The 27,768-nt window shown below is 38.7% G+C and overlaps 1 long non-coding RNA gene across 2 annotated transcripts in view; it reads right to left on the reverse strand.

The window, feature by feature from the left end:
- Nucleotides 1-27,768, reverse strand: part of LOC107563071 (uncharacterized) — a 34,640-nt gene that overhangs the window by 3,416 nt on the left and 3,456 nt on the right. The window contains exons 1-2 of one of the 2 annotated variants that reach the window (XR_001606073.1): nt 26,067-26,275; nt 21,614-21,756 (exon numbers count right to left, since the gene is read on the reverse strand). This is a non-coding gene — a long non-coding RNA (uncharacterized lncRNA). Of the gene's footprint in view, nt 1-21,613; nt 21,757-26,066; nt 26,276-27,768 lie in introns of those variants that run through there. The other variant, XR_001606074.1, reaches the window with a different exon arrangement.

Genomic DNA, 27,768 nt, shown 5'->3' on the forward strand with positions numbered 1-27,768 from the left:
CGCGCACGCAGAATGGGACTCTATTACCGCACGAGTGTGTTTTGTTGATCGTGAGTCTCTGTTTATTTCTCTGAGACATTCTGGCACACTGGTGGAGTGGTAGTGTCTTGTACGGAGATACAGGGAAATGGATGTCATTTGGCCCTGTATCATAAGGCCTGGTTTCACTCAGGTTGTCCATGAGCCTAGACATTTGTTTAGACTATAATGTTAAAGGTGCAGTAGGAGATCTTGGAAAATGCTAACTTTAGCCTAATAGCACTGAAAACGAACGTCCCACCTGCCAAACCCTGCAATCGCCGTCCAAACCCACGCCCCCTTAACGCATTTACGCTCACAGACCAGAATACCAGAGACAACATTACTACAATAGGCTACATCAGCGGTATGTTCCAAAGTGAAGTAAACTTCAACGGATTTCGCCCGCTCAGGTAGTAGGGAGCAATGAACACTGTGTAGGGATCATATCGATCGGAACACAGTTCATGCACATAGCTCACTTCTAACGAGCTGGCGCAAGGACTGGATTAACCGCTGGGCTACATCATGTGAAAGTAAAAGTGATGTGACATGTGGCCAAGTATGGTGACCCATACTCGGAATTAGTGCTCTGCATTTATCCCATCCAAAGTGCACACACACAGCAGTGAACACACACACACCGTGAACACACACCCGGAGCATTTCAGCCATTTTTTTACTGCGGTGCCCGGGGAGCAGTTGGGGGTTCGGTCCCTTGCTCAAAGGCAACTCAGTCGTGGTATTGAAGGTGGGAGAGAGCGCTGTACATTCACTCCCCCCACCCACAATCCCTGCCGGTACGAGACTCGAATCCACAACCTTTGGGTTACGAATCCGACTCTCTAACCATTAGGCCACGACTTCCCCATGTGTCATTCACCGGTGAGAAAACTTTAAAAGTACTACAATACCAGGAAGGAAGATCGGGTTGTTGATGTTTGTCTGCCATTCTCGCTCTGTCTGCAGTCTGCACAGCGTGCATGAAAGCGCTAATGGCGTATCCTGTCTGCGTGAACCCGGTGTGCAGAGGTATGCTAATACATATGTTGACAGGCAGGTAGGAAAGCATATTAAAACGCTCGGACCGAGCAACCAGCATAACAAAAAATGTTTCAGAAGACAATCACCTATTGCACCTTTAATGTAAAATTACAGAACGTGTACAATTATAGAATTAATTTAAATTAATTATAGACAGAATTACAAAAATGTTAAATATATTACAGTTAAAAAATATGTACACCAAGGCTGCATTTATTTGATCAGAAATGCAGTAATTATCATTTATGCTTCAATATACTTCAAAATGAAAATTGCTGGAAAATGTTGTGCTGCTTAATATTTTTATCAAAGCCATGATCATGAGATCTGAGTGCAACAATGTATATAGACGCGTTTAAAAACACAAAGACATTAAAAAGGAATGCAAACAGTCTGGTGTATTCTAGTTCTTTATAAAAACTTGTTCTCCAATTATCTCGCTGTACTGACTGTGTTGATGATATATTGTACATGGCTTATCTGCTACAGTCATATTTAACTGAAGAGAGCTATGTGAATGTATCTGATAGAAACAATGTTTGTTTAACACGTTTACAGTGAGCGGGAATGTGCACGTGTGAGTAATCTCTCCTCCAACCAGCCCTACAGATTCTAGCTTTCATGAAAAACAGGGAGTTTCTTTATGGTCTTTATGAAGAAAAAGTGCCAAGAGCATGATCATTTAACGCTGTCAATCACAATGCTAATGATATATAAACGGCTGCTTAAACCTCATTCCAATGACAACGCTTCTGGCATCCCTCCTCCTCCCTCACTTCACCTTTATTCCCTATAATTAATCTGGTCCTGTAGAGTGTATTACAGTTCAAGTTGAGTCTTGTGTTCAAGCCCCTTCATTTCCGGACAGCCAGAAAAAACAGTTTTACTCTTAAATCACTTTTAAACTGCTAGTTTGTCTGAAAATGAAAATTATTTCATCATGTACTCATCCTGTATGTCTTACATTCTTTTACAGAACACAAAAAAATAATATTGGGGTTTAAACAATAATTGGACCCCATTGACTGCCACTGTATTAATACACATTTTTAAATATCTTTTGTGTTGCACAGAAAAACACAAACAAATAATTTTGTAATAAAGTGAAATGTATAGGCTACTATTTAGCATATCTAAAAATAAATCCACTTGCAATAAAAAATGATTCATTTAGACAAAATAATGTATTAATATGTGAATTTTCGGGACCAATTCTCACTATTAACTAGTTGCCTATTAGCATGCATATTATTAACATATTGGCTGTTTATTAGTGCTTATAAAGCACATATTCTACATGACCATTCTCTATATCCATAATCCTACCCAATACCTAAACATAACAACTACCTTACTAACTATTAATAAGCAGCAAATTAGGAGTTTATTAAGGCAAAAGTCATAGTCAATGGTTTGTTAATAGCGAGAATTGGACCTTAAATAAAGTGTGACCGAATTTTCATATCGGTTTATCAGTACGGCTTAGATATCAGTGCATACCTATTAATGATGACATTAAACTTACATGAAATTGCCTTTAACAATTTGTGATTGTTGTCAGTGTGGTTTATCACCGTTTACCTCAGATCAACAGAGAAGATACTGTATGTAGTGACCTCTCAGTTGAATTCAAAAGCAAAAGTCTTCTCCCGTCTGACCTGGGTTTATCGAAAAGTAGGGTGGAAGCAGTGGGGCTTGCTGGCTGTGGGTGGGATCCACTAAGAGTCTGTTGGATCACAGCGCTCCAGGACACGGGCAGCAGAGCCAGCAGTCCGAAACCACTGCCGATTACATCAGCTCTCCTGGATATTACACACTCTTTCACTGCATGCTATCAAGCCAAAAATGAACGGCAGTCGGCAGAGAATGTAAAACTAAGTGAACACTAAGATAACTGACATGTGATGTAATTTGTGGCAACAGTACAGTTCTTGAGTAAAACATGCAATAATATATTTGCAAAAAATGCATTTCAAATGCGCTCTCTTGATGCGGTGCACCTGGTCAAAAGTTTATCTTTGATTTGAACCAGTCCAGCAGTTTTGAAAGCTGCTTACCAAACATTTGCAGTCACTATGATCGATAAGCAGGGAATATGTCTCTATAGGAGCAACTGCCGGGGCCGGACATGAAAATCAATAGGAGTACATGACCCACAGAATGTGCAGAGCAAAGCCGATCTCTACTGCGCTGACCCTGACCTTGCTACACACGGCTCGTTCACTTGCTCACCAACGAACACAGGTGCACATGCAGTGCAAACACACTCGCACACACTGAAACAGGGGACAAAATTCTCTTGTGTAACGTAATATAGGTTTGGTTTGCATAGGAGATATGAAACATGCATTTATCTCACACAGCTCAAGATGTGAGGAGAGGCCCCACCTGACATGCTGACACTCCCTTGTCTTATAAACAAGTTAACTCCCATGTCATTCATACTGCTTGGGATGATTGTGTATTGTAACTGAGATGATCCCATGATGAGAGGGTCTATATAAATGTAACTGATTGCGCTGTTCGTGCGTGTGTGAGTGGGTGTGAGCGTGTGTGAGAAAAACAAGCCGTGTGTTAGTGATAGGCCTCTCGCGCTCTCTCCCTTCGGAACATGCCAATGTGAGAGTGGGAGGGCTGGTACTGGGGTCAGGCCTTTTCACACTCAATAAAACATGCCCTACTCCCACTGTAATTACCGCACACATACACACACTCACACACCACATTCCCTCATCTGCCCGCCAAACCTTTACTACCTCACTTTTACACAAACCTATCATTTTGGAGAGTGTTCCTCTAATCCCTTAACTGTATAAACTGGGGTTTCCTGAGCTATATTGAAAACATATCAAGAATATGAGCGACTACGGGCTACAAATTAACTTCTATGTACTGTATATTTATAAAACTCAACAAGTGTGAAAGTGTTTTCCATTGAACAAAAATGTGTTTACGCATTAAATTATAAGTATGAAAAGTATTAAAAATGTATAAAGTATTACAAGTATTTTTTTCTGACTGATGCTAAAAATAAAAATCATTTTTAGTTTTTTTTTTTTATTATTAAAAAAAAAATCACAGCCAGATCTGCAACAGACCATGCATGAATCGACTCTTTCATAATGGCTCATTTCGAATTCTTGTTTTATTTTAAATTTAAACTTTAGTTAAAAAATTTTTTTTTAAAGTATATATCAAAAATATAAAATAAATAAAAATACAATAAAAATGAATTAAATTAAAAGCAGTAAAGTATTAAAAAAGTATATTTAAAAAAAATTATTCTTGTTTTATTTTAAATTTGAACTGGTTAAAAATTATATATATATATATATATATAAACTTTGAATTCTTTGGTTAAAAACTTAAAGGGGTCATATGACGCAATTTAAATTGTTCCTTTCTCTTTGGAGTGTTACAAGCTCTTGGTGCATAAAGAAAATCTGTAAAGTTGCAAAGACTAAAGTCTCAAATCCAAAGAGATATTCTTTATAAAAATTAAGAGTTAACCACGCCTACCTAAAACGGCTGGTTCTAACATGCCCACACATGTCTACGTCACTATGTGGGAAGATTTGCATAACGCCGCCCAAATGTTCACGCAAAGAAAGAAGGCGTAACTTTTATTCTCACTGTAGTATTGTTGCCGCCGCCATGTCGTGAAGAGCTGTGTGTTTCGTTGTGAAAGCGAAACTACTTTGTTTGGTCATCCAAAAGAGGACGATATCCACTTTGTCATGCCTAGAGCTGATTCTGTGCTGGTCGCTGAGGGCATACATCAACTTAGTGCTGTGGATCGCCAGATCGGCTTTCACCGTGGACGAAGCGGAGTCCAGCCCGGGGTCGTCACATGTGGTTGCCGCTCCTTTGTCGAATCCGCCGGCCGCGCCGTTTTCAAGCCCATCGCCTCTGCTCACTCTAGCCCGACCACGGCATCCGCTCACGCTAGGCCGCCATGTGTTTCGTTGTGAAAGCGAAACTACTTTGTTTAGTCTTCCAAAAGAGGACACGACTACAAATCAGTGGTTATTAAAAATGTAAAAGAAATATAGCAAAAAATATATATACAAAATAAAATTTTAATAAAAAAATATTTTATTTAAAAATAAATATTGTACACAAAAGGCCTATTTCTCTCAAATATTGTTCACAAATCGGTCTAAATCTGTGTTAGTGAGCACTTCTCCTTTGCCGAGATAATCCATCCACCTCATAGGTGTGGCATATCAAGATGCTGATTAGACAGTGCATTTATAATTTTGTTCAGTGTATATATATATTATATAGCGGGTAAAAAAAGTATTTAACACGTCACCATTTTTGTCAGTAAATATATTTCTGAAGGTGCTGTTCACATAAAATTTTCACCAGATGTCGGTAACAACCCAAGTAATCCATACATACAAATAAAACAAAACAAACAAGTTCAGAAATTAAGTTCTGTGTAATAAAATGGAATGACACTAGGAAAAAGTATAGAACTGCTGAAATGTATTTAATACTTTGTACAAAAGCCTTTGTTGATAATAACAGCTTCAAGATGCCTCCTGAATGGAGAAACTAGTCGTATGCATTGCTCAGGTGTGATTTTGGCCCATTCTTCAAAGACTGCAAAGTCTTGTCAGTCTTCAATTCTTGAAGGTTCTGTGGGCCTCTTCTATGAACTCTGATCTTTAGTTCTTATTTTCTATTGGATTCAAGTCAGGTGATTGGCTGGGCCATTCTAGCAGCTTTATTTTGTTTTTCTGAAACCAATTGAGAGTTAATTTGGCTGTGTTTAGGATCATTGTCTTGCTGAAATGTCCACCCTTGTTTCATCTTCATCATCCTGGTACTGTAGGTGCTGGGACTGAAGCAGCTAATATTAATTTCCACTGACTAGGGGCAGGATTGCTTTCTAATTACTGATAGATTTCAGCTGGTGTCTTGGCTTTCCATGCCTTTTTGCACCTCCCTTTCTTCATGTGTTCAATACTTTTTCCCTGTACCAGTCCATTTTATTACACATAACTTAATTTCTGAACTTATTTGTTTTGTTTTCTTTGTATGTATGGATTACTTGTGTTGTTACCGACATCTGGTGAAAATTTCAAATCAACAGCACCTTTAAAATGGTGACGTGTTCAATACTTATTTTACCCGCTGTATATACTCAAGCGAGCAAGGAGTAAACTGAATTATTAACAAGTGAATGGCTTCTGGCAATGTAAATGCAATATTAATAAAAAAAATCCTCCTATATACTCAAGCGAGCAAGGAGTAAACCTGAATTATTAACAAGTGAATGGCTCTGGCAATGTAAATGCAATATTAATAAAAAAAATCCTCCATACCTTACTTCAATGGTGTAAAGTAAAACCTAGTAACAGTACTTGAAAAAGAAGAGAGGGTCACTACTTTTCTTTTTACTTTTTAGGCAGTGTCCAGAACCTAGGGCACCATCATGACAGTGTCGTTTCCTGTGCACAGCCGCCCTGAAAGCTCAACGTCCCAGAACAAGCCGTGGGCAGAGCGCTCTCCCTACATCCTGCTCCTCAACTTCCTGTTTTTCAAACCCCTTCAGATGACCAATAGCAGCCAGCCAGAGACATTAGAGAAAGAGCTAGACAGGGTGGGAAAGAGAAAGCGAGAGGCAGAGAGAGAGAGAGAGAGAGAGAGAGAGAGAGAAGAAAGGGAGGAAAGGGAGCCATTGGGACAAGCATCTGCTCTGATCCTTCCCCTTGTTATCTTCCTGTCTGTAGGAGACTAAACAACTACACAAGTCCATCTCCTGTGTATTCTCCCACCATGTTTATTATGTTTACAACCAGGGCCATTTCGCAGGCGACTCCAGCACGCTCTTCCGAGCTCTCGCTCACTTTCTATTCTTTTCATTCGATGTGTTTTTTTTTAAACAAGCAACACCAGGCTTCCCTTTTTTTGGCCTCCACTGATAAGAAGCTCAAACCTTCCCAGCTAACATAACTATGAATCACCATTCGATAACACACCAAAGAAGGATGAAGCCATAAAATGGGACAGATCTGCAGTAGACCATGTAGAACTTTGAAATATAAATGATCGCACTGACCGACCACAAACAATCAGTAGATTCCTAGCATAAATGGATTGAGTTGCCTCCATTTAGTGTGGTGTTGCAGTTGCGGGTCTAGTGGGAAGACTTTTAGGATTCATTTGGACTGACACATTGATATAAGAACACAAGGGAAAAGGGGTGGGTGGAGAGCCTGGGCTTTTGTTCTCCGGCTTCTAAGAGGTGGCTGTGTACCTGCAGATGTGGCGGCCCTGGCCTGGATGGGGAGGAGGGTTACTGGTGTCTGCTTTTGTGAACATGCGCTTATCTTCCTCTCCAGCAGTCCATGGTAAAGCATCCGGCCCCGGCAGCTTTGTCGTTGTTAATGTATCCCGATGCTAATCTGACAATGCCACTTTCCTCTCTTCCACCTCACACTTTTTTTTCCTGCTGTCTTTCTTCCTTGATTCCTTTCTCTGTGGCTCCCATCTTCTCATTCTTTCCCTTGTTAAGTCTCTCAGTTTCCTCTCTCTACATTCCCTCACCTCTGTTTCCAAGGCAACTAATGAGATATAATTAATAAGATCCAGCAAAGGGGTGTGCGTGAAGAAATGAGTGAAAATGAGGCTCGGAGAAGGAGTGTGAGTGAGCGCAGATGGAATAACGCTGTGCGCGCTCACTCGTAACGAACTTTTCACACCATGTTAACTTCCTTTTTAAAACATGGCTTAAGGTGATGTTACACGGCAGGACAAATGAGTTTGAAACATTCTACTCTAGTTGAGATGATCAGGATATGAGCAGTGTTTCAGGAAAATGATACATATGTACATGTCAACAAAAAAAAAGAGCCCTGGAGGGGAGACTAAAATATGAGGAATCTCACACAGGCGTGAACTAGAGATTTTCTACATTTATATTTCAGCATTTCATTATGCAAAATATAATAAGAGAATAGAATAAAAGAATAGGGAATAGTGTGTAGATAATGCTTGAGGAAAAAAACTAAATGATCCTAGAGGCATAACTGGATCGATCCGATAGATTTTGCGATATATTGGCACACAATAAAAACTAGGAGGGCACATTTGCATGCTAAATCTTATAAGTCACTGAATGATGCTCTGAAAAATGTGACTAATTCTAAACTCGTCTTGTTGTCATTCAAAGCTTATGTCATGCTTAAATCTGGAAACTTGCCGTTTGCATCACAAAAAGGAAGGATGTGATCAATAATAATAAACAAGTTTCATTTCACACAGTGGAAAACGACAGAGGTGAAGATTTCCTTAAAGGGGACTTTATACAATACTATTTGTGAAATATGATCTAAAGACATGTCCCTAGAGCTCCAGGTTACTATGTATGTGTCGGGAGACTGTGTCTATCCTTGGCTGACCCAAACACAAAGCTGTATTTAGACAGCTCTGAGAAACAAAGTCCTATGTAACCAAAAAAAGTAATTCCCAAGAAAGCAAGATGACACATAACTTGCACCATTGATATTGCAAACCCTTCATTCAAACCATCCACCGATGTTCTAAGTCTGATCTGTGTCATCATCTCTGCATTAGATACTCTGTGAGATATACATTTAAAAAATAGTTTTGTGCACTGTTCGTTTTACTCAAATATTTCTTGTTAAAACTACACAAATATATTTCATTTTCCACCAAAACATCTTGACTGCTTGCCTGTATTTACCATAAGGAAATAATCAGACAGAATAATAATAGATAAATGACTAATATTTTTTTTAACTTGTGATTTTTAGAAAAAAATGTAAAGGCAAAATTTCATTAATGTTGTTGTTTGCATCTTTAGACTAATGACATTGAAGTACCCTATTGAAGATCCTAGCAGTCTTATTATGGAGTACATGGTGAGTATACATTTTTTTGTTTGTTTGTTTTTTGTATTTTCAAGGATGATAAATGCTATGGTAAAGTTACACAAGAATTTAAGAGTACTCCATCCTTTTAAATATCCTCTCTAGGATACAGATGTTGCCAGCACTCAGGAGGTGATCCAGAAGCCTCATGGGAATACATGCCATAAGATTTTAAGGTGCAGACATTGAAGACAGCCCAGCAGATGTTGGAGTGTTGGAAGATAAAGTTCTTCAGGACCTTAGCAGTATACCTTATGCAAAACCATGTTTCTGGGACTGATATATGGACTGAACTTGAGTAACCCTCCTGAACTCAGGTACACATCTGAAGTACATGCAGAAGTTATTTCTGGAGTCAGTTCCTGTTCCTGGAATAAGGTATGATTGGTTACCTTTAAATGCCAATTATAAAAATGAGAGTAGTTTGATATTTCTGCTATTTTGTGCAATTTTGTAATGTGTTTTCAACTGTATTTAACTGCATGTAACTGTATTTATTGCACTTGTTTAACAAATAGGCCTACACTTTGATCATTTGTGACATCTTGTCTTTTATGACTCATTACAAGACAATCACACAAAAAATGCTTTGTTGAAGGGAGTAACTTTAAATAGAAATCATTTAGTTAAAGTAACTTGAACTAACTGGATGGAACCACTTGTTGATAGAGTGAAACACATTGATAGAGTGAAACACATTTAGCCAGTTTTTAATAAACCAAAACATGTTCACTTAACTTAACCAGTTTAAGTTACAGGGAAGTGAATAAGTTGATTTGGTTGGACATTACTATTTCACATAGATTCTTCCTCATTCAATCGTGTTGTCACAACGCAAAGAGGTTGCATAGATTCAAAATCTTCTATTAATGTTAATAAAAAAACAATTTGGTTGTGTGGAACCACTGTCCATAATTGAATTAAGTTAGTTTAAAGAATCATTTTTTGGATATAAGAGTAGGTTTGATATAGATGTTCATATAGTGTTTGTTTGATGAGCAGCTCTCTGATACTGCTGAGCAGACAGCCATAGGGTGGTTAATCTCTGCTAATGACTGCACGCTTCATTCATCAACTCTCCTCTGACCGCACTATACTCCCTGTCCGGATCAATGCCAGCCGAGACGATCTTCCGCACAGCTCATGTATAACTATAACAGGGGAAGCTCCGTTTCAGAGGCAGGGAGGTGAGGAAGAGAAAGCCACTTCTCACCTCCAAAATGCCATCACCACATCCAAACGCTCCCAGGCTTGAACTGCAGTAATAACAGCAGGTATGGTAACAAGAGAGAAAAATTCCCAAAATGCATGATTAATCAGGTTCCTTTCTATTCTTAAAATGTGAAGAAGCATTTATAGTTAAGTGTCAGTCAATATCATCCATGTCATGTCAAAATGCCAATTATCATTCAATTGAATGACTTCTGTTTGCTTTGTTGCTGCCTTTAACTTTCTTAATCTGTTTCTATCCAATTTTGTGGCTTTAATGCATCAAAATTTATTATAAAAAATGTGCAATTAAAACAGCAAATTAGAAACTAAAAGTATAGCCACTGAGGCCCTTTTATTAATTCAAGTTAGTATAGGTCTGGGGTAGGCAAGTTCGGTCCTAGAGTGCTGCAGTCCTGCAGAGTTCAGCTCCAACCCTGAAAGAAAACTCATCTGCCTATAGCCTTAGTAATCCTGAAGACATTGATTAGCTTGTTCAGGTGTGTCTGATTAGGGTTGGAGCTGAACTCTGCAGGACTGTGGCTCTCTAGGACCGAACTTGCCTACCCCTGGTATAGGTAGTTTTGTATGTTGTCTGAGGGTTGGCATCATCCGAGGTCTTCTGGAGGGTTGGCATCATCTCTTCTCAGGTGTTCGGTCATCTCAGATCTTTGTCTTTTATTAAATGTTATCAATTATTTAATTTATAGTCAATAAAATGCTATATATTCATAAATAAAACAAATAATAAATTAATAGAACATTAACTGTGACCCTATATAGGGTCCAATCACAACAAACTCACGCAGAAACTATGAAAACAATATCTGTTCTAAAATTGGCTCAAAATATCACAAGTTTGCAATCCTCTGACTGGATGGATTCATAGTCTCAAGCTAAAAAAATAAGAGTCTGTGACCATCATAAACCAAGCGATTTTCTACTAAATCTGTCCAACTCAAATCTGCAGAATGGCTCTGACTTTCGGCAACCAGCGTCAACTTCTCCAGACTGTAAATAAGCGCAAAATCTGGGTAAAATCATAAAATTTTTCAACCAATATTGCAAAATTCATATAAAAATGCACTAGAAACCATGCTATTGTCATGAATAGAATGTCTATTACTTCAAATTATAAAAGCAATACAAACATGCTACATTCACAGTGAAAGAATGCAGAGCGCAAACTAGACGTGCCCACAATTAATCAAGGATTTTAGCAAGGTCGAGAGCTGGGAGTGCTGTGGACTACACAAGGTGACTTTGAATGAGAAGATGCCTTGGGGCATCTCCTTACAAGATGCCCCTCCTTGATCATCCATTACATAATTTTCTTTCAGCTCTCGATAAATGTTTCACAGAAAAAATTACAAAGACATCTGTAAATGTAGAAAGTCAGAAGCAGAAAAGAGCAACAAGAAATAGTGCAACTAGCCTCACTTAAAACTACCCTTTGATTGCACAGTCGTTAGGTGTGACGTGCTACTGTGAAGTTCACTCTTCAGCACATGGTAAATGTCATGACTGATTTAAAGCAGGCACTCGTTGTGCACTGTCTGTGTGTGTGTGTGTGAATATGACAATAAGAAAAGGACAAAAGAGGGGGAAAAATCTTGTAATGAAACAAGAGAAGTATCACTATTCTCTTCACCACCGCCCACCCCCCTACCCTCTGGTCGTGTGCGGTAGCAGCGTTGTAACATAATTACTGCTGGGACACTCATATTCCCAGTGATCCATTTGCGTCAGTCAGGTTTCCAAGCCGAGCCGATGAATGGATTCTCAGTTTCTCAAGGATAAAGCGATGACCCTCTCCGAACAGTTAGATCCATTTCATGTGGGGAGACCACTGCGCTGGGTGGGTGAACGTTTGCTCATGTTAATGGTGACTGGGATCTGGGATTTTGGAGTTTATAATAAAAGTGATGGAACTCCAAGCCATCAGTTTAGTGCAGAAGTATTTAAGGGTATCAACTAAACAACTGAATATTTAAAACACACTGTGTTCAACATTTATATCGGCCAATTTCCAGCTAAAATGTGACAAGAGAGTTTAACATGATCAACAGTAAAGACAACAAAATGACAGAGACACATTTAGCTTCCATTATGTGACATATTTTCAAATGAAACAATTTCAGTGGGAAATTATCTTTTAAAAAAAAAATCATTCTCTTTTCATAATTTTCTAATTTTTTTTCACCCAAGTGACCTTAGTTACATTAGCAGAAAAGAAACGTAATTTCAAAAGTGGAGCAAGTTATTACATTTCGATTAAAAAAAATATGAAAACAACAATCATTTCTTTACAGTAATATGCTTTGGTGAATCACTGAGATTGGACATTTATTAAAACAGTATGTTTTTAAAATACTATTTTAAGCAAACATTGGTGCAAATGGACAATCAATTCTGGAAAGCCCACTTTTTATGATCCAATCAATTTCTGATGCATATAATTAAGTCATGCCCTTATTTTTTTCCCCTCAATGAATATTATTTTATTCAGAAATGTGTCACATCACAGGAGTAAAATCTGTTGCGAATGCAATTTTATGTTGTCTTTAAGTGGGTAACTTAAAGCGTACCAACCAAAATATCAGGGTCTTTGATTGATGTGTGATCGTCTTTGACATCGTATCTACACCAGCTCACTCAACATCTCCATCACAAGAGAAATCAAAAAGAACGAACTGTGAGCTTGTCTTGAAAATAATTTCATCACCAAAATCCATTATGACAGTATGTCAATGTGCCGACAGAATATCTTGACACAAAAGTCGGCATAGGATTTTTCTTACTCCCCACTTTGGCGAGTCTCTCAAGATTATGCATTATTAAACTTTATTTAAATGTGCTCTTTGACTATACTTATTTTTTTGTAAAAGTTCATAGAGTGTAAAATTACAACAGGAGTTCACAGGTCAAACTTTGGCACTAAAACTTTCAATCTTTCAAGTTTTTTTATGCATCTGTCGATAAATGAAACTTATGCTTACTGTGATTCATTTCAATTGAATTATTTTTTCAAAGATTTATTCTGACTTTCCTCTTGTTCTCTCACCCGCTCTCACACACACTAACAGCTTTATACACACACACACACACACACACACACACATAGTCGGTGTGATCTCTAGATGTTTGCATGAAAGCATTCTTCTGGACTTGTTGTATGAAGTGATGGCATGTGTTCCTGGCTCTTTTTGCATGACTGTCCATCATCACAGAGAGAAAGAGAGTCATCACCAGAGATAACTAATCCCCCACTGATGCACAAAGTGTCTGCCCACCCTCAGAACTACCCCCATTTTGCCCAGAGCCACCCTGTGAGCTGTGTTAACTGGCATGGCGGTCTTTTGATGTTGCACAGATCTCAGCTCAGAAATGATAAACAGTGGAGATTAATTGAGATTTTCTCCTCAGGGAACAGTGGCGCGTGAGTATTAAAGATGCCGTGCATTAATGCGCACACAACTCACAGAAACATCCTCTGCACAGACAAATCACTCACAATGCTGTGACTGCTTTCCAAAATCTAGTGAGCTGCCTACTTAGAGTACAGTTGTGCTTTACAGGGAATGGATTTAAAGACGGCACTTTTACCACAAATCGTCTAACAACTAAAACACAGCCTGCTGTTAGCATGCTATTAAACCACCGGCGCTAAAAATATGCAATCTAAAATATATATAAAAACAAATCTTGATATCAGCAATTGACTAAACATCTACAGTGCGATAACTAAGGTAATCTCTGCAGCCAAATACAACAAGAAAATCGTCACTTTAGAACTCCAGCTGTCACAGCAGACACCGAATGCTTTCCTCTGCCTGACCTGTGAGATACTTAAGCTTTTTACAGGAAAACTTTAGAACAGCTTACAATAAATATTTGATACTATGCTCTTTCCCTATGACATTTCAATCCTCTTCAGTCCCACTGTTCTACAATACTCCATTATGTAAAAGGTTTATGCAATCAGGGCAGCATGGGACAAACACAGACAGCGTAGCAGATTAAAAAAAGACATTCTATGAAAGAAAAGAAGGCAGCGACAATGAAGCTACATGTAATTTGCTTGAAATCTAAAGCAAAAAGCTGTTCGGGATAAAAAATGCTTCCCCTTGTGTGATTTTTCAAAATGACATGATGGCAACTCGACCCATAAGCTGAATCTCTCTGGGGCCCTTGAAAAAAAATGCAATTGCAGAGTACCCTACAATTTCAAGAGAATGTCAAAAAAAACATCTATTTGGCAAGTCAAACTGTTCTTTTAATTTCATTATGGGCTGAAACGGTAGAATCCACTTAGTGTTATTTAGCTGGAGTCTGCTGTTAAGTTTTGCGGAAGGTTAAAACCACTGACTCTTTGTTTTGCAGAACAAGACCGCCTGATGAGAAATGGTTTGAGACGAAATGAGAGAAAAGAATGCAACCGTAGCATACATGCTCTGGAGAGGCTGCCATGATGATTTTTACTTCCTCCATTCAGTGCAAAACAATTTTAAAATATAGATATGCTCTTACATAAACGTCTGCTTGCAATGTACTGTACAATGGAGGCACTTCTTTCGAAAATGCTTCTCTTTAACTAATGGACTCTAAATGCAGTCTCTCTCTTAACTCCACACAATGAACTAATGTTTGAAGTGCACAGATATGTGTTGTCTGCGTATGTTTGCTTTTCGGTTAGCGGGAATTCTTCGGTCTGTGTAGCATAACAAATAATGCTTTCTTTAGGTAAGGCAAATCTTTCAGTTGCCTTATTCTAATGAGTTCTCAAATATGCAGAGAAACAAAGTGCAAACATTGGTTTAGGAACACGATACGGTTATTCCTGAGAGCGACTGATAAACGAATTCATCACTGAATCTGACGGGATTTGCATACTGCTGACTACATGTGCCACTTGAGGTCCAGACGCTCCAGTGAAAGAGATGTGGCATAGGGGTTGATGGGAAATGCAGGCTTGATCTTGACCTGACATGTCTCATTTCTACCATCAACGTCAATAAAACTAGCTTTAAGACAGAGAGGAAAATCTAAAAATAAAATACAGAGACAAAAGGGTCTAGTGTGACATTGTGCCAGCGAGAGTGAGGCCCTGCTGTTTGCCTTCCCAGGAATCTTTTCAGCCCAGCTGTTCCCTGATAGCCTGTGGCCTGACTGGGTGGTTAGTGACGGCCTAGCTCTCTTCCCATGTGTGCTCCGAAGCAGGCTAGCAGCTAAGCCACTGACAGACAGCCAATTGGCGAAGAGGGGGAGGGGGCGACCGAGTGAGAGATAAGACCCCGGGTGTCAGAGATGCTGGCCAAGTATGGCCACAGAGCAGCTGATATACCAGGCCCCGAGTTCTATTTCACCTGGATCAGCAGAGAGAGAGAGAAAACTGGCAACAAGTAGAACTTTACGCACTTACGGGTGTAGTACAACCAAAGAGTTTGAGAACACAGTGACATGACATAGTACACTTGGCGGAATCAATCACCGTATAGTGTGACCTCAATTTGCTCACTAAAATACCGGAAAAATTTACATATAACCAATTATAATACTTGCCAGTCACCATATTTGAAGATTGACCCATATTAATGTACTTGTAAAACCCTTCACCGAAACAAAGCCACATGTGCATCTTATTGTCCTGTGTACTTTGCTGTGTTTTAACTGCTCAGACTTTTACCGAGGGAGTGGCGTCATGTTTTCCCTCACTGTAAAGTGCCAGCACCAGAGGGAGGGTGATGTCATGCCTGTAAAACTGATATCTCCCTGTCCTGGCTTCCACTTCGTTCTCCTTACATGGCAGAGGTCAACTACTTCATATCGGCCTTTCAGCCCATACCAATCTCGCCATGCTTCCTCTGCGATATCAGGGTATCGGCATGGCAAGCCGAGTGATAAATAGACGGACGCTGCTGACCTGTGAGAGTTAATCTCATCAATGTGCAAAATCAATGAAAGGGGACACCTAATAAAACATGTACATGCTACAGAGATTTACTATGGTTAACTATTCACGATATTTGGTTACGGCTCAGAACAGGATACAAGACTATGGAGAGAAAATCTCAATGACAGCCAAAGCACCTGAAGCTAGCAGATACTGTTCTCAGTCAAGTCATGTCATACTGGTTTTAAATCATTACGTTCTGTAATGAAATGTTCTGAATTGGACTTAACTGAATGGACAGAAAACAGGCCGATGTTTCCCTGAAGCTTGAGATTGTTTCCATCCGGCAACAGAATAGAAATCAAGATGGAAGAGGGCCCGGCTATAGTCGAATTCTTCGGCTGAACACCAGTAAAATAAAAGACCCCATTGAAATAGCGTTGTGTTGAATATGGAACTAAAAGCACGGGCAATTTCCCTCTCAGCACAGTTAAGACAAAGAGCTCCATTTACATCAAGGATGGAGATTTTTACATGGACATCCTGCTATCAGTGTGCTGCAGACAGTGGAAAGATGGAAAATATTCCAGGTGGCCTTGACAAATCACTGGAGTCATATATTACTGGAATTACGTCTTCGCAAATTCAGGGGATTAGGGTAATTTAAAACTCCCTCACAGTTAATGTGACAGTGTGCCAGAAGTATATCGGCAGGGTTCACAGCCAGATCGGACATGTGTTTAGGGTTAGAGAGGAATCGTGATGTACAAAAGACAGTAATTTAGCATTTTATATTCTGAACATATCTGCCTGTCATTACAATGATATAATGGCCTCATCTCCAGCATGGGTTTGTCTTTCTTCTCGCAGTGGCTCGTCAGAATAACTCCAAAGAAGGAAAGTCAATAATTAAATGTCCACTAATAACAATTTACAGTATGGCTCTCTGATTGTCATGTATCACACCTTTTATATCCTTTTGCAACCACAAACTCACCAAATCTCTCCAACAACTGGGAAAAACATGGCTGAGGGCCCCTTTTCTTCCTGTTTGTGGAGCACAGCTGCATTATTTCCTACTGTGCCACAGGTTCTGACATGACTTGAACCTCAACAATGCTCATTCATGATTAACTGATACAGTGTGACAAAACGACATTTTTTTTGTGGAAGGATCTTTTTCATCAGTAATTAATCATAGTTGTATTTCCTTCATGACTGAATGCATTACTCTATCTAGCATTATCATTTTAGCATCCTGTCAGGTTCAAGTGAGTTTAAAGAGAACTGTGCTTCTGGCAAAAAGGGAAAGTCTTGTTAACAAAAAAACAAGATTTTGTTAATATTAATATAAAATACTAAGAAATAAATAGTAAATTATTTACTGAACATCATCAAGAGTTTTTTTTCTAGCTATTTCACCCAGCACTAGTGTCTGATTTAAACTGCAATTTGAATATCTGAGGGTTCACTCAGAGAAATTAATAAATCTCACTTGTGTGACTGCAATACAAACGTTATACAGTACTATGCTATAGCCTACTACACAGTAATTTTGCCATCACTAATTGTGAAGGAATTCTAACTAGTAGAAATAAAAAACAGTGGTATTGTATCTTTTTAGAAGAAGTGCTTGTCTTTGAGCTGAAAGCATTACAGACACTCTGGCATTACAACTCTGTCATGAGTGACAGATGATGTGCCATTATGCTATAACAATTCCTTAAAACTACAAACACGGTGATGATAGAAAACAATAATGTGGCATGAAAACAACATCACATTCAAAACCCACCCACTATAATATTAGAGAAAAACAACAAGCCAGAAGGGATGTCGGCTCAAAACAATAAGCACAACAGTACTGTATGGTTCTACTGAGACATGTTTCTCTTTAGGTGTGTCCACGATAGCATTCAATGCTGATATCCTGAGCACGTGGAGCAGTGCACGGCTGCCATTTGAAGCACATATGAGTGCCCACAGAGCAGAGGTAGTGAGAGACAGTGGGGGGGGTCAGCGGAACACAGGTGCAGGCTGCGTCACTCCTCCGAGCCATCAGCCGTGCCTGTCTCCACCACGCATTCACACAAGCCCACCTCAAAGCCACACTTGCTTACATGTACCCTCAGTGACATCACGTGACAAAAAGAGGGCTGTGAGAGGACTTTCACAAGCTTTTAAAAGTTATTCTTTCACATATGCTCTGTCTCACACTCAAAAAGTAATTCAAAGTTGCTAGAGGTCTTCAGTGTCACATGATCTATCAGAAATCATTATAATATGCTGATTTGGTGCTAAATAAAAGTGTCTATTTTTGTGAACACCATGATAATTTAATTTCAGCATTCTTTTTCTTCAGGATTCTTTCTTGAAACTTCAAAAGAACAGCATTTATTCGAAATAGAAATATTTTGTAAAATGATACGTCTTTACAGTCATTTTTTATCAGTTTACTATAAAACTGATATTTCTATAGTACTTAAATAAATATGTCCCCGACAGAGGACAGAAATGGGCTGGGACCCAGAAGGATAAAGAGACACTCTGATGACAAGTACAACAACAGATAAAAGACATAATCCTGATCACAGTGGCACTTCAAGATAAACCGGCACTCATAGGAGTTCATAATGAAGCTTGTGTCAAAGCTAATCGTTGACCCGCAAAATGAGATAATCTACGGTAAGTTACCCTCCATGGACTAGACGGATTAGTGTTCAACACTTGAAGGTTTTTGCTTTGTTTTGCTCTGGTGTTGAGTAACATGGGACTCCTCTCTAAGCTGCCCTCTTAACCCTGAGAGGGTGGCGTGGTGGCAGGGTGAGGAGGCAGAGAGGAAGAGGATCAGTAGGGAAAGAGGATTAGCAGCTTTGGGCTGCTGCTCTGGCTCCATCCTCACACCCATGATGCTGAGGACCCAGCCACGGCCTAAAGCGAAAGAGACTAGAGCGACCAGGTCGTCAAGCATGACTGCATCTTTGGGAAGGGCGAAGGAGACAGGAAAGAGGCCGTCGATCCTTAAGCCGCTCTGCACTGCTCAGCAGGACATGTGCTGAGTGGACCGTATCGGTGGCTTACCACCAGAGGTCACAACCAAGGGCAGGGCAGTCGAAAGGTCAACGTTAGTTGTCTCTTCAGACAATGCAGACATAGCTTTCACATTGTGAGGCACTAAAGAGGTAGATCATTTACAGCAGATGATATCTGCTATTAAACATGCCATTACATCAAACATGTATGGGTTTCTAAATTGTCTTTATGCATGGAAAAACAAATTGGTCGGTCAATGCCAGTTCAAAATTACAGACTGAACCTAACAATACAATGTTTCCTAGAAGCTCTGAAATGCTTACGATATTAAAAATGATCTTTATATTGTTTAAATAGAAATTTGATACAGTGTGGCTATGGCACTCTGGGACTACAGAGTCTCCATTAAACTTCTGATGGTCATTAATGTTCAAAAGCCTTTAATGAATGTCAGAAGTTAAATGGAGGTTATTGACAAATTGAATAAAATATATTTGAAACTACAAAGATGGAAGTAGAAAGTTTGGGTTTACAATTGTTTTGGTTGGGTAACACTGACAACTTATCCCAGCATTCTCACCTAAATTTGGTTCCTGATGATCCAGACAGACCCAACGGCTTTTCTAGGTAGTGACAAATAGAGAAACATGAATACATTCAGCTGACGTGTGTCTAGCCAGATAATTCTCAGTTGTAAGTCCCTCTCACATGCTCTTATTTAATTATAATTTTGTGCGTGCTTTTTTACCCCAGCCGTTCTGCAACACTGGCTATGCACTTTAAATACGATTTAACCAATATTAACTCTGAAATCTTATCCTCATGTCAAAAAGTGAGCTGTATTTTCATGTGGTGAGGAGACCTCTGCCAACTTGGATGCTAATCCCCAGGCCAATGGTTTGGAAATCATCATCGCTACATATTAAGAAGCTGCCTAATAAAGCTAAAACTGAGGAGGCTAAGAACCTGATAGATGGTTTTATTTGGCAAGTGCAGTGGAAACCTATTTATGCAACAGACGCAGTTGTGTGTGCATGCGAGCTAAATGAGGAGCTAATATTTTGATACACGTCTTAAATTATGGCTTTTCTGTTTGCCTAACATGTTCCTCATATCCTTTGGTAACTTATTTAGAATCAAAAGTGTGGCAATGTGGCATGGTGGTGGGACAGGAGGCAGCCAGAGGTTTCTGGTTTTGGAGCTGCTACTTATGGGGTGACCCCGCTGGGACATCGTACATTCCGCTGGGTTAGAGAGCCTATCCAAAAACCACAGATAATAGAGAGGGAAGTCAGCGCAGACTAAAATCAACTGAATATATGCATGTGGATGCATATTCATAACTCTGCCCTTTATGGTGATAAAAGCGGCCCATTTATAAGCCTTTTATCAAATAAAAAAAATCCTCCGAGATGTTCCCAAAGGAGGGAAAAAGGTCTGCATTGCCCACACAAGCAAACTATGGCTCAAACATTATCTGCTGGGCTCAAGATTCTGCATCCTGCCTCCAGGTCTCACGGGAGAATGCTGGAATCTCTAGCTCAATGATAGGGTTCCAATAAACAATGAATCACGCTGCTCTGAGCAAGCGTGAAAGAGAGCCGTTGCACAAAAAGAAAACCGAGCGTGATTTAATGGACGTGGTGCAAAAGTACGGCACATTCCAAAGGGCTGATCTGAAAAATATTTAGAACAGAACTGCTAAAGTGTCTTCACACTCTGGGAAAAAGAATAGGCCTGCGACAAGAGCGTTCAAACAAGTAATGAGCATGACGCGTCAAATACAGAGTCAATGACGTCCCCTGAAAACGGCCTGTTTCCAGTAAGGATTGCACAAATGTGTCATTAAATGTGTCATTGAGTGCTTTTGTTGTTACTTGTTTTGGTTTATATTGCGATGAGAGCAAACTAACATTTCTCTTAAACTCAGTTAATTTACAGAAAATCGATGCAGATGAAACATACAGATTTTACACAATCTGAGTCTCTAAATAATAGATTGCATCACATTATCAGCAGTGACAAATAATAAATGAATAAACCTTATTTCTGAAAAAAAAAACTACAGACTAGCAAAATTACATACCAGTACCCTTGTTTTAAAAAAAGGTCCAGCCTCCGCTTGTTAAATAACATTTGTGGCTAACTTTGAGACTGAACAATGCATCCTTTGCCAGCTGCAGCTGACTCAAATAAGACACTTAAGAACAGGGTGTTTCACTTTAAATTCAGCTAACGTGAAATTAAACGTCAAATTAAACACTACAGCTTCTGCATGGCCAGTGTAACTCCTATTTGGAACAAGACAAACAACTTGTTTTCAACAGAATTTCAACATATAAATCATATCGTGCATGTAGAGTACGGCAGGCACTCCACATTAGACGTCAACTGACCATATGGCATTGTATCATGTTTACTTCATTAGATTTAATACAAAAAAGTGAGCCTCTGTGTAATTAAAACAGATTTAGCATTGTTTGACAAGAAGAGAAGAAGAGATGGGCCTTACCCTAACAAACGAAGCAGCGCAATCCTCGGTCCTGGACCCAAAATATCCAGCTCAAGTCTTATTTACGTTCTTTCTTCCTTTGCTTTCAATGCTTCTCTCTACTTGGAGCTTCCTGGTGCTTTCTCCTGCTCGGGTAAAATGCCCTGTTTGAGGGGGAAGGGAAGGGAAGAGAGGAAAAGTGTTTCGCTCAGTGATTCAGAAGCATGGTGTAAACGCCAGCCTTCTCTTTCTGACAACCAGCGTTAATTGCAGATCAGACTCGCCCACACACTCCAGACTCTCTCTATTCACTCTCTCCTGGAAGGAGCTGAGAGCAGGCTGTGAGATTGGAGTGCTATGAACAGCACAGTGGGAGATGCTCTAACCCCCACCCTGCGTAACACCAATCACCACCTCTGGAGCTCGACTTCACCACGGCTGACATTATTTCACAAGAACGGCACAGGCATGGACAGACGCCCATGGGACGACGCACACTGACAGTGCGTCTGAGTGCATCGTATAGCATACGCTATAAATCTGTTGCGTTACACCCGATGAAGTGTAAACTACAGTCTACAGCAAGCCTATGGGAGAAATATTAAGAAACGGGCCTGAGAAAACTTTTACAGCTAAAGTGAACTCAGAGCTCAAGCTGGAAGATGCAAGAAGTCACATGTCTGTTAGAATGACGATTAAGGCGGTTGAGTCTAACCTGGAAATATTATTAGATACTGATTGCATCAACTAGATTAGCAGTGACTGTGGTCGAAAAGAGGAGTGATTTATGAAATAAAAAAAATAAACATAACAGAAATAGCAGCGTCATGTACAGAAAAAAAAACAGTCAGTATCTAATGTAATGTCAGTATCTAGTAATACAGAAACCATACATAAACAAAAGATGCTATATTAACAGAGCACAGCACGACACCAATTTCAATTGTGATGTTGTGCTTTATCAAATTTGAAGAGGGGCATGTTGGGTGAACAGCATACAGAATATTAAAAGAATTCCTTCGCTGACTAATTCATTGTCGAGTGTGTAAACAGAAAGCTATTGAGTTTCCGTGTGATGTTTTCAGTGCTGACTTTGCACCCATGTTTAGTTTAGGCTTATTAAACTATAATGAAGTCGCACAGAAAGCCAGATGGAAAAAGTGTGATGGCATTATGCACTTGACTGGGATATTAATTCTTTACAATGTACCTCAGATGAAAACGAGGGCAGCAAAACAAATTTAATTAAAACATATCTGAACATGGTTTGCAACAAAATAACTTCAGTGTGTGCTATAAGCACAGTTCATGAACCAATATTTCAGTCAGAGTGCACAGAGATCAAACAATCAAAAAGAATCAATTCTGACACCAATGCTTATTAAATCCCTGTCCTTCACAAATACATACTTCATATTCACTTATGATATTATATAAAACTTGGGTCCAACTTTTATTAAGTGTCTTTAACTACTACTTACATTAAAAAAATAGTTTGGTACAACGTTCTTATTGTATTCATGTTGTACTGGAAAATACGTGTGCTGCTATTGAGGTGAAATATGTGTTATATGGATTCGCTGAATGGTTAGGTTTAAGGGTGAGTTAAAGAGTAAGGGTAGAGTGAACAGTGTAATTATAGATTTGATAATTATAGAATAATTACAGAAATGAATTACAGATGTAATTACACTTTTTACAGTATATAAATGTACATAATTTAGGAAACATACAATTAATTTTTTATTGTATATCTCAAGCAAGCACTAAATAATCAATCATGTGCAAGATTTTTTTTTTTTTTTTGGCACTTCGTTTCCTATTATACCATCTCTCTGTGCAGCTTGAAATATCAAACTAATCAATGAATCTATGGTGTGCTAGGCCCTGACTACTGGTTGTAAGCCTCTTAAAAGCCGAACAATCAGTGGGACAAACATTCTTCCTGAGGTCATTTTCATGATGCTGTACCGTGACCTGATTGCCTGCCTCGTGTGGCTCGTAATTACAATGCTTGTCAGACACAAGCAATGAGCAACCCTATGAACACATCCCCATTTAGCCTTTGACATTCGGACAACAGTTTGAGACACTGTGGCTTACTTTAGTATTAGTTTTTATCAATTTTATATCTCTATATATATATTGATAATTATTTTAATTGTTAAATATTTATGACTGACATGCCTAAAACACTCTGTGAAGGTCAAAATGACATGTCATCTTGTAATATTGCATTTAAGGCGAGTCTAAGGCACTTTACCGATAACTAAATGGCGGGCTACAGGGCCATTAACAGAGGCATGTGTAATCTTACAAGCACAAGTACTACACTCTCTGCCTCTGGATGATTAGGCTGTTCCTTCACTGTGCATGTCAAAGTCAGCAGCTCTTACAGAAAGGAAAAAAATGATTTACAATGAATGCTTGTTGTACATAAAGGTAAAGCATTTAAAGCACTAACTTTTTTATCTAACCTTCTTTTATAGTTTGTCTCTGTCCGAAAGTAAAGTAAATACTAAAGCTAACATTTTAAACAAGCATGTATTAAGGTGCTGAGAAAAATACCAAACTATGAATTCAATACAATCAGTTTTAAATGTTATAAAGTGAAACAGTATTAGTCTAGTTTTGTTACTAATAACAGTGAATGACCCCATTGTTGGTTAATGGCCAAACTAAACATGAATGAAATAAAAATTAGATTTAATTGAATAACTTTAATGCAGTAATGACCTTGCATGTGAGTCACAATCATGTACCACACAATAGCTAGACCTCTCACTAGTTTGTAACAAGACCTTGTGACTTCAAGAATAACATTAAATCACAACTGAAATTAAAATGCTATTATAAAATAATTGATGGCATCAATTTACACTTGTCTCAGTTTATTCACTAACATACAGTATAGAGACTCCAATAAACCCTGCGAAGCTTCACCAATGTGACACTTCGTGCTGTTACTGGTGTTAATTATCCAAAGCTCTGCAAGAGACCAGCACCAGATTTCACAGAGAAAACTATCTGCAATCACTTCCCAATTTCAAAATCATTCTCGAAGTTCGGCATAATAAAAGATCAATAACTTTCCCTAATATTCATAAAGTGGTCGGACGTGCTTTAGATGGCCACGGAGATAATATCCTACATTTTAACCCTTTTGACTGTGCGTGTTTTAATGTTTCTTAAAATGGAAAACATTTACTAATCCCTAATTATAGTGTCCGAAGTACAGTAAATTAGTATATCTAGTTGTCTCTGCTAGTTTGGATGTTTTAAATAACTGTTCCGTCCAAACAGCAAGACAGAATGCAAGAAATGTCTGTCTTGCAACTTCAACCAGTCTTCAAAAACAAAACAAAGTACAGAAATATTATGTCCTGAAGTTGATCTTGCCCTGTTCTGAAGTTCTGAACATCTGCAGATGACCCTCTTCAACCATATTCAGAAGCGAAAGCTTAACGGTTAGCAAAGTACATCCACACAAATTCTAACTTTACCGTAAATATCTGCTGGCTTTCCTGACTAATATCTGTCGTTTTCAATCGCCCCTCCATAAATATTTACAGCACCAGATTTCACAGAGAAAACTATCTGCAATCACTTCCCAATTTCAAAATCATTCTCGAAGTTCGGCATAATAAAAGATCAATAACTTTCCCTAATATTCATAAAGTGGTCGGACGTGCTTTAGATGGCCACGGAGATAATATCCTACATTTTAACCCTGTTGACTGTGCGTGTTTTAATGTGTCTTAAAATGGAAAACATTTACTTTACTAATCCCTAATTATAGTGTCCGAAGTACAGTAAATTAGTATATCTAGTTGTCTCTGCTAGTTTGGATGTTTTAAATAACTGTTCCGTCCAAACAGCAAGACAGAATGCAAGAAATGTCTGTCTTGCAACTTCAACCAGTCTTCAAAAACAAAACAAAGTACAGAAATATTATGTCCTGAAGTTGATCTTGCCCTGTTCTGAAGTTCTGAACATCTGCAGATGACCCTCTTCAACCATATTCAGAAGCGAAAGCTTAACGGTTAGCAAAGTACATCCACACAAATTCTAACTTTACCGTAAATATCTGCTGGCTTTCCTGACTAATATCTGTCGTTTTCAATCGCCCCTCCATAAATATTTAACACCGCCCGGAAAATAATGATGCGAGACTAGAGCGCAACATTTGCCAAATGTCAAAGTGGACTGAACCCAAAACCACGCACGAGCTCTTCTTCACAGAGAATTACGAGCACGAAAAACATTGCTGTCCTTCAGTCTGGAGCTCGCGACTCGACAACAAACACATCCAAACGTGTTGCCGACCACTGAGACACACATATGACAACCATGTTTAGCTTCCCAAACGAACTGTAACGCGTTTAATTTGCGCTTATTCAGTCTCACTCCACGACTCCCTCCTTTCTCTCTGACTCCGCTGCTGTGTAACATTGTTGCTATTTTTGCGACTCACCTTTTTTTCTTCGCGGTCCCCCTCGCTGTATATAGACACTGTGTATCAGTGACTCCCGTAGATACACTGTGACATAAATGTATTTTCAGTCACATTGACACACGGCTTCTATTTTCGGGAGCTGAGCTGACAAACTCAGAAGAAGCAGCAGTCGCTCTTGTCACAACATAAGCTCCTCCCCCAATATGACGAACACTAGACGGCGTCAACCTCCTACGGCAAGCCCTGTTCACATATATTCTTTAAAACTAAATAGTGTCCATCGCCACATTACTGTTACTTGTTTTTTAAGGTATGAAATAATGACTAGGTTATTTTTCAATTTCACTAGTAACTATCCCTATTAGCCATACCAGGTTACTGGAATCTATAGCTCTACTAGTACTTGTTTATTAGATAGTAGACCTACTGTACTTATTTTTAAGACACTGGTGCAAATTCCACATGTTAAGAGTCATTACTATCTCCCTATGTACAACTGCATTTTTAATTATATTTTTTTTACTAGTCAAATAAATTAATTTATAGATTGGTTAGAAATCGTATTAGTAAAGTTAGAAATTAGAATTATCACAATGCATATTAGTGTCTAATAAATAGGTACTAATTTATATTTAATTGCTACTAAGAAAACTGGAATACTAGTAGGCCTAATGCTCCATTCACACCAAGAACAATAACTATAAAGATAACTATAAAGATAAAGATATTAGCGTCCACACCAGCACACATATCATCTCTTTAAGCACACGCTCGTCTGCCCCTTTAAATTCTCGAGCTCGTTATAGCAGGATGGATTCTGATTGGGTGTCAATGTTTGTATCATTCATCAGCTGGAAAAAAATTGATTTTTAGAACTATATCTTTATTGTTATCTTTATAGTTATCGTCCTTGGTGTGAGCAGGCCTTAACCATAGAATACAAGTAGACTACTAAAAGTACTAGTTACTAGCTCTAGTTCCTAAAGATGTAATTTTACTTAAAGTTTATGTAATTACTAGTCAAACAGACAAATTTATAGACTGATTTGAATCTTATAAGTAAAGTTGGACATTTTATAAGTAATTATAAGAATGCATATTAGTGTCTAATAAATAGGTACTAATGTCTATTTAATTGCTATTAAAAAACTGAAATACTAGTAGGCTTAACTATTGGAGTAACTAAGACATACTAGTCCATAAAGTAGTTACAACTAAAACTGGGAAAGGTGCCACCAATACTTGAAAACAGAGGCTATTAGTTAGAAGTGCACAGTCATTATCTAAACCAGAGTTACATTTTTCAGGATAGTGGCTAGTAGCCAAAAAACTATTGGTCACTATTGTACGGTGGCCGAGAAGTGCTAAACAAATCACAATTCTGAAAACAAAATAACAAATTACAAACGCAAATGCAAGTCTAAAAAACAAAATAACAATTCAGAAAACACAACAACAATTCAGAAAACATTATAACAAGTCAGAAAACACAATGACAAATTCGAAAACAAAATAACAAGTCAGAAAACACAACGACAAATCAGACAAACAAATTAACAAGTCAGAAAACACAACGACAAGTCAGACAAACCGGAAAAGGTAGGTATAGTTTGAGACAGCGCCATTGGTTTGGGATTACTCACCGCTGACTGGACGAGACATCTGTCAATCAACGTATACAGGGAAAAACCACCCAAAGAACAGCAGTCATGGTAGAAAG

This window comes from Sinocyclocheilus grahami, unplaced genomic scaffold, assembly GCF_001515645.1.
Source record: "Sinocyclocheilus grahami isolate Dianchi unplaced genomic scaffold, SAMN03320097.WGS_v1.1 scaffold856.1, whole genome shotgun sequence".
NCBI lineage: Eukaryota > Metazoa > Chordata > Actinopteri > Cypriniformes > Cyprinidae > Sinocyclocheilus > Sinocyclocheilus grahami.